The sequence below is a fragment of the Ananas comosus genome, unplaced genomic scaffold, assembly GCF_001540865.1.
Source record: "Ananas comosus cultivar F153 unplaced genomic scaffold, ASM154086v1, whole genome shotgun sequence".
NCBI lineage: Eukaryota > Viridiplantae > Streptophyta > Magnoliopsida > Poales > Bromeliaceae > Ananas > Ananas comosus.
The window spans coordinates 19833-28942 of NW_017890632.1; positions in this window are offsets into that span (position 1 = coordinate 19833).

The window sequence follows — 9110 nt, forward strand, 5'->3', positions numbered from 1 at the left end:
GTTGTTTTGCATGCTTTTGGCCTCACCTCTATAGTAGCTTTTCTACTCAAGAAGCTGAAATCAAGAAGCTAAAAGAAATTCAGAGCTTCTGGCTGGAGCAGGAAGTTGAACTGAGCTTTCGAACCCTAAAGCAGAAGCTATATGTTGGAGCTTATGTTTCAGGTTTTGAAGCTGCTCCTGGATGGAGCTTTTAGCAAACTTGTTTGAAGATGCCATCTCAGTTCTTTTCATCTAAAATACCATTTTCCAATTTAATCTATTGTTTTGGACGAAAGCTAATTTTCCTTTCCTACTTTAGCGAGAAGCTCTAGGTTTTCTGATTTGTGCTTTTCAAGTAGTGAAAATATTGCGAAAGTTGGTCGAAACGAGGATTTTTCGCAGAATCTTTTGCTTCACAATAGAAATAAGTTGCTTCTATCAGACATAATAAGAAATGTTTCTTGCAGCTTTACCCAAACACCCATGAGAAATGTGCTTTTTCTAGGAGTCGGTTGTCTTGTATTCCTAATGCAAATTTAAATTCTGTTGTCTATCAAGTTCACTCAACAAAAATTAGGCGGTCTGTCAATATCTGAATATGAAAAACTACAAGCTGAGAAATTGGACCTACAGTTAAGGTTGTAAGGATTGAGATTTTGACAGTACAACTAAACTCTCTGTTGATGATGTTTTTGTGTGTAATTTAATTACATAAGTACTCGTCAAGTTTCAGGAGAAAACGAGTTAGAATAGAGAAGTTACGTGATAATACTAATCACTTAAAGTGAAGAGTAACTTCGGTTTTCCGGAGATGCTGATGAGTAGAGTTGGCTTCGGGCGCGTATCGGACTCCGTTCGTAGCGATCCAATAGCTCGTTTTGAACGGTTCAGCTATTCTGGAACTAATGGCGCTGACGGATTTTAGATCTGATGCTCGATTTTCGAGAAAAAGGAGGATTATTATTTTTACACATATATTTATATATGTATGGCTTTTGGATGTTGGAGAGTGGATGGGTATAGTCGCAAATCGGCAACCAAATCGGACGAAACGAAATAGTAGATTCGATGCGCCAGTCGTGCTGAATGCACTGGCGCGATTCGATTGGAAATCCGACGGACGGATCTTCGAGAATTGCGAAATGTTCGCTGAGGGGTCAATTGCCAAAAATGGAAATTTCGCGAAAAGACTTAATATTTTATGTGCCGTTTTGCGTGATTTCAAACGTCGAGGGGCTTATATGCAAGTTACACATACTGGAAGGGTCGAAGTTGAAAATAATCAACTCTAGGGGACCTTTTTGCAAAATGTACATTGTATGTATAGAAGTTGCACTAGGGTTTCATGAGGAAACCCTAGCTTTTGGTCTTCCCCTTAGCTGAGCTAACCTTAGCCGACCTCAGCTGGTCCCTGCCCAACCCGTGCGCGCACCCTAGCCGCCGGCAAGTGCCCCGGCCGCCGATAAACTTGAAGTCGGCCACTTCTCATTCTTTCTCTCTCAACTAATCCACCATCTCCTCGGCCATGGAGCTCGGGAAGCCACCAACCATGTAGGACCTCCTTTCCCTGGCAGAGACCTACCTCCGGTGGTGATCCCCGGCCGGACCCCGCCGTCCACGCGCGTTGCCAGCACCATCCTCGCTCCGCGCGGCCAGCATGACCCGGTTAGGATCGAGCTCAGCCCTAGAGGTGGCCCGTGCACCGCCGCCATCCTAAGCAGTTACGCCGATCTCCAGGGACTGCTGCGACCCTCCGCACACCATCGCCGCCGCCCCTGTGGCCGCCAGCCGTCGCTCCCACTCTCTGCGGCCGCCTAAGCTTTGGGCGGGCCGAGCTTGAACCTGTGGGGTCTTCGCGTGCTACCACAGCTTGGAGCCGGCCACGCCGCCCATCCACGGCCTCCGGCGTTCTCCCACTTGCCGTCGCTTGCCGTCCCGTCGTCCCCGTGGCCGCCGGCCGCTGCCTGTGCTCCTTGCGGCCGTCCAGTGCTTGTGCGGGCCGAGGCCGAGCTACCTTGGACACCGCGCATCGCCGCCGCCCACAGCGGGGCGCACCGTCCCTCCCTCGGCCTCCAGCGACGGATCGCCATCCTCCCGAGCTCCTCCGGCCGCCGCCAGGCCGCCGCTGACACCTTGAACCCGAGAGAACCTACGGCAGTGCTCCGAAAGGTGAGCACGGCCTCCGGCACATCGAGACCTGTCAGCGGTGGTCTCAGCCTAGCTAGAATATCCTCGGTTTGTGTGGTCGGGCCGCAAAACCCCAAAAATCGCATGAAATAATGCAATTTCACGTAATCAGGAAGGTTTTTATGAAATTGTTTATGTTGTGATCGCTGTCGGCAGCGTGTGCGGGCTGTAGGTGACCTTTGGACTGATTGTCCAAGGCCCCAAGACCTTGCGGGGATCGAAAATTGATTCCTGGTGCGTTCGTCGGTAAAATCCGCCGATGGAACGCGTTTTCGGTTCAGAATTATTCCGACGGTGCCTAGTGATGTTTTGTGTTGTCGCTCAGCCTTGTTGGCTGGTCACCCGCGTCGTTTTGAGGGTTCAGAAACGACGAGTGAGCGACGATGGGTTCCGGTGTCGAATTCGACACTTCTGGGAACCCGGATAATCTAGATTCAACAACACTAGGTCCTATGTTTTTTCCACCTAGGTTCACTCGACTCTAGGTTTAATGACATTCCAATCCAAGTGGTCATCCTACTACTATATTTTCCAACATATATTCAATGACACTAGGTTCAATACCTAATCATTTTCTTTCTTATCCTAGTTGTCCACATCTAGGATTCATGACTTTCATGACATTTAGTTTTTGTTAAGTTCACTAATATCCCTAGTGAAATTCAACTTGTTCCATCCATTCATGTCTAGGCATACATATTCACCTATTTTGCACATGCTTAATGTCATCATTCAATGGTAGATAAATTGTTCTAGTAACATATGATCCATATCATTCATATTTGCTAATTAACCTACCATTACATGCATCAAGTAAAACAAATATTTGATTTTACTCTTTCGACGTGAAAGTGACCAAGTCACTTCGGGGAAGCACAACCCACCTTGTAGTGTCTCCAATTGCTAGTAAACACTTGCAATTGGGCCAATTTTCTTGGATCTGCATGCTTGCTCTCAAGCTTTCTTTGTTTTATACAAGAGATCCATTCATTAGGATTTTTGAACCCTAATTGATTTTTTCTTTTGAAATCAAGTTGCCCTACTTGATTTCCTAACACTCAATTAGGGTTTTAAAAGGTTAAAATATTTTTAAAACCCTCCATAAGAGAATCCCTCTTTCAACCTAGGATTTTCCAAAATTTATGGCAAAATCCAATTCATTTGCTAATCTCTATAATTTGTAGCCTATATTAGCCTAGAGTTTGATAAAGATCCATATTACAAGGTTTAAATCTAAAACCCTAGCTTTAAATCCCAAAACTCACCTTTGCTCAAAACTTTTTCTCTTTTTCTTGCTCAAGTAGAAAGCCCTCTCTACCTTCAAATCCTTCCTCCAAGTTTAATCCTTTAACCTCCAAGGGTTGGAGAAGAAGAAGATGAAGAAGAATATAGTGAGAGAGATGAGCTTATCTCTTCTCTTTCTCCCTATGTGTGCGTGTGTGTAAGTCAACAGAGAAAAGGAGAGAAGGCTCCCCTTTATATAGGCCCCTACGGAAATTACCAAAATAACCCTCAAAAACTACATTCTGCAGAACTGCGTACTGGTACTGGGGTTCACGTATCGGTACTTGGGCATATAGTTTCGGTACCCCATCTCCAATTCCTCAAAACTCGAGAGCATATTTCTCTCCATTTTGTATTGCATATTGGTATCCAATTTTTCAGTACCGGTATTCAATACAAAATCTGCAGCTTTGAGAGATTTAACATTTCAGAGTATGTTTTCGCGCCCCGTTTGCGCCGAAAACACTCAAATGCTCCTCAACTTTGCCAGAACTATTTTAATAGCTTTTAAAGCTACTTTTCACTAAAAATACACAATTGTAGAAGTTCAATACATTACAATCTGATCCTCTGCAGGAGGGTGTTCTTTTCCAGAAAAGTAGTTGGTTGCCAACTCGTGAGCCCGGTGGCCATTCGCCAGGGTTATATGCCAGACAGGGCGGTTGTGGCTTGGCTAAGGTTCTTAGACCGACACGGTAGAATAGATTGGGTACATTTGGACTTCTGTCTGATTGACGCATATAGCTACAGTAGCGGTTGTCGCATGCTTACTTACAGTTCATCTCTCTTCACGTGCTGTAGGCCTTTATTTACCTATACCTGGTTACCGGTCAGTACGCTTGCCTTCGTCGGCTTGCGGTATTGACTAGGAGACCCTCGTTGGTTTCTCACCCCTATTTCTTCACAGGTGACACGAGTGGGATTGGCTAGAACGCAGCGTGAGGCGTAGCTAGTGGGCAATCTTAGAGGTCTCGATCTACGGTATACGTTTTGATTATACTCCTTACTTAGCATCAGTTACACTTGTGGATAGCGTAGTCTTACCCTTACTCCTATTAGTAGATAGTTATGTGGCTCAGTTGTTGTTTATACTCATGGACTTTGGGATGTTGTACTCATGAGGTTATGGATAATGAGCTTTTGGACTTATGTGATTTTAGCTTTGGATTTTGAAGCGTGGCTTTCTACCCCTCATGATAGTGCTTTCAAATAAAGGCCTCCCATGTGGGGAATGGTTTTCAAATAATTTTCTTATGGCATTTCGAAAGTTAGAATTTCGAACAAAGTCTACGTGTGGGAGACATTTTCAATTAATAAGATGAATGTGAATGGATGTGACTAAAGACCATTAGTTGTATATTGATGAATATTGTTCTTTGTTTATCCTGTACCGTTGTGTGTGTGAGTGGAGGTCTGATTGCTAATTATATATATGCTACGCCGTGCAAATATAGAAGAGACTTTATTTGGTTGTTTTGAAAATTTTCTGTATTTTTAGCGGGTTTGTTGCACCCTTGGGGTTCACAGTTTTGGAAAAAAAATCGAGACAAACTTGCCCATCTTCGAGTAGTAAGGTGACCGTTGCACGGCCTTTGGCAAGCAATACTAAGTCTATAACATCGAGCTCACTATTGGTTTGTTTTATTGATATCAAAATCGAAATTAATGGTTCACACTATTAAACATGATTTTGATTACTATTATTAATGCCACAAGATTTGAAATAGATAAGCTCCAATCCTAAAACAATGAATCAAATCTTATAGGTAATCTCATATTTTAATGCCACAAGATTTGAAATTGCTTTTGGTACTAATCTTATTTCAAACGATCTAGAAACCAAGAACGGGATATTCGCATTAGCAGAAGGAGAGCAGGTAAGCTCCAACCCTACAAACAATGAATCAAATCTAATAGATAATCTCATATTAATGCCACAAGATTTGAAATAAATGCTTTCTAAATATATTCCTCCATAAAATTTTGCATATTATTGGAAGCACTATTTCTCGCTATTTATATACGATTGTAAAAATCAAATTGCTTATTTCAATCGTATTCAATGGCCGATAAGAGAATTCTTTTTTTCTCTTTTCTATGGATTACTATTGCTTCTTGCTCTCGACTTTTCCCTGCCAAAATTTCGTCGTCAACTAATATTTATTCACTTGAAGATGATTCCGATGATCTCATACGCCATGTAAGTTGACCTCTTGCCACAGTGGTTACAAACTTATTATTATGTTATTTCTTTGAAAACTCAAGATCGATTATAAGGTAGACGAAAAAAATTAATAAAATCTTATATATAATAATAATAATAATAATCTATATAAATTGACAGTTTCATCACATCACAACATTAGCTTCCTAAAAGAGCCATGTCTCCCGTTTAGGCAATAGCCAATGAGAATTTGCCATAAATCTATAAGAAATTTTGGACGCACCTAATGTGCTGTAAACCAATTTTAAATATATATCAAAAATATTTTTTTATAGTAGAATATTATTTAAATATTTTATATTATATATACTATATTATATTTTATTTTACGTACTAATTATTTGATATTCTTTTAATTATTTAATATATTTTATAGTGTATGAAATATTAGTATACATTAGGTGTATAAGAAAAAATTCTCCTCTTTTTTTTTCTGGAATTGTGAAAAAGTGCTTTTAAAAGAGTGAAGGCAGCAACCAATGAGAGCTTGCCACATCTCTAATATAAATTTTCGGCGCAACTATTGCACTATAAATAGACTATTAAATATGCATCAAAGATAGATTTCTAAATCTATAGTACAACAAATTAATTTAAATATTTTATATGACATGTATTATATCATATTTTATTTTTTAAGACTAATTGTCGGATAATTTATTAACCATCCAATATACTTTTGCAGTGCATAAAACATTAGTTAAAAATTTTTCCTCTCTTTCTTGGATTGTAAGTCCATATATTCTATTAAGCATTCTTAAAACCGGGTGGGGGAACGAAAGTTACCTCTTCCATTATCTCATTATCTTCTCCGAGCTCTTTTATTAGTGACATTCCTTCTAAGTAGCAAAATTGGAAATTACGAATGAAAATTTTTGATTTAAAGCTTATTAATTTGTTTTTGTTGTTATTATTAGTGTTTTTGTATATATATTTTTTCTGAAAAATGAGTTTGAAATTTAAAACTTGCTTGGTATTTAGCCAGTTATATAAGTTAGGTATTGTTATAAAAATCCATCCTTTTGTTCTTGTCCATACGTTTGATGAGAGAAAATGAGAGAAAAAGATCAACAAACGAAGTAGGAGGGAAAATAAATCTTTATCATTTCGATCAAAATTTAAGGGGAGATAAGAAAAAAAAAATAGAGAGGAGAGAAAAGGACATTTTGATAACTACCAATTTTTTTCTTCTCAAAAATCAAATGAAAAAAGAGAAAAGGTGGAGAGAAAATGTTACTTTCGTTTCTTTTTTTTTGCTCTTTCCTTTTTCCTTTCCATTCATTTCATCCAACCGAAGCATTTATTAGTAATCTTATTTGTTATGTTGCTTCTGCAGTTGGCGGTGTATAAATCAGGCTCAGGAAAATTTGATGAATTCTATGGTGCGAAAGCAACACTAAACGTTTATGGTTTTCCCAATTTAAAAGGCCAAGAAAGTAGCTCAGCAGTTATTTGGATCTTAAATAATGCAGATAATCAACTTAATGTAATCACAACAGGATGGCATGTAAGTTAAATGCATCTATAATTCTCTATTTAACTTCATAATCTCTTTTTAACTTCTTTGCATTTATTTCTCTCAAAAAAAATTCATGCTTTCATGATATTAATTATTGATTGTGTTGATAGAAAATTTTAACGTTGTTTATATCACGCCTTAGCATGGAATTAAACTATCATGCCCCGAGACCACTAATTGGGCCTGCTCGGACATGTACTACAAACCCGTCAAGTGGGCAAAGTTTTCTCTACGCGCATGAAGCGGAATATACATTAATGTATACAAATCATACATAATATGGATATGTGAAGCATCATAGTGTAATACTATTTTATTAATCCATTACAACTTTAATTCTTTAATTCTTACAATATTTATATCTTTCCAAAATATTACAATTTCTATTGTTCTTACAAATGTACACTCTAAACCTCCCATTTGGTTTAAAGGTACTCCGCAATGCCCTTGTTGCGGTTCTATGCATGCCTCACTGGCAGTGGTAGAAGTTGAAAAGTGTAAACAATTTTGGGTGAGAATTTCAAATAAATTTCTAGTGGGTGAGTGCAATCACTGAAAGTGGCACACTGCACTCACTTGATCCAAAAAAGTCATTAGTATCAAGAAAAAATAAATAATGATTATTACTATAATCAAAGTGAAATAAATAAGGAATATCTATAATACCTTATGTATATGCAACAATGAGTTATTTTATCATTGACTACATATTCTATTTCACACTATACACCTTATAGAGAGTTGAGGGAGATCGATATCCCTCCAATCGATAGACACTTGGTGTCGAAGGAGATAGACATTATCAAGGATGGTAGTCACTTGGAGTCAAGGTCCATCGTCATCTTCAAACACGACATAGGGAGTTGACGTGATCAGGATCTCCTGTGAGACCACAGAAGTTCTATATATACAATATAATAGGACTAAAATTCTTAACCTGGCTTAAACATTTTGGATTGTGTTTAGGCCCAAGAGATTAAGAGAGTTTAGCATGCTAGGATGGGAGCAATCCTAGGATAGGTGACCTCCTGGAAAGTTGGGGTGTCATATTTGGTAGCAGAGCCAATTACCAATCGAAAGTGTAAGATGAGTATTGGCTGAGCCAGGGTTATACAGTGGGAAGAGTGAGGCTCTCATGTTGTTAACTGTTATGGGTAGACTACGGCTCCCCTATAAGGTGGGTTTAGGCTAGCGAGACAAGTCTCACATCGCCTGCTACTTGTGAGTCCCCAGATAGTCCTATATATAAGATATAATAAGGCTAAAACTCTCAACCCGACTTAAGCATTTTAGGTGATGTGTTGGCTTAAGAGGTTAAGAGAGTTAAGCGTGCTAGGATGGGAGTAGTCCTAGGATGGATGACCCCCTGGGAAGTTGGGGCGTCACATCTCCATTTTCGCTATTCCGGAATATCACATACCATGTCCATTACATATAGATTTGTTCTCTAGTTCAAGTTTAGCCTAAAATTCACGAGTCATTATATTTCACCTAGGTTCCATCCAAAGTTAAATGCCACACATATTTCATCTATACAACAAGGTTCAAATGATTACACTTAGTTTGGTTCGAGTTATGTAATATTACAAAGTATCTCGACATATCCAGGTATCTTGGATTTCGGCGTGAGATTACTACTGATGCTGCATTAGAGCGTTTGGTTTAATACAGTAATGTAATACTAGATTATAGTGTTTATAGCATTAATATGTTTGGTTCAGTTTATAAAATTTAGTAATCTTAACATAAAAGTATAGTTTTTTTCAAAATTACCCTTGTTGTGGTCATTTGAATATTATTTTTTGCGGAAATGACGAATGGAGGGAAGAAGATCGTGATGATTACTTAGGAGGACGACGCAATAGAAGATGATAGGTGTTCGTGCGAGAGAGAGAGAGAGAGAGAGAGAGAGAGAGA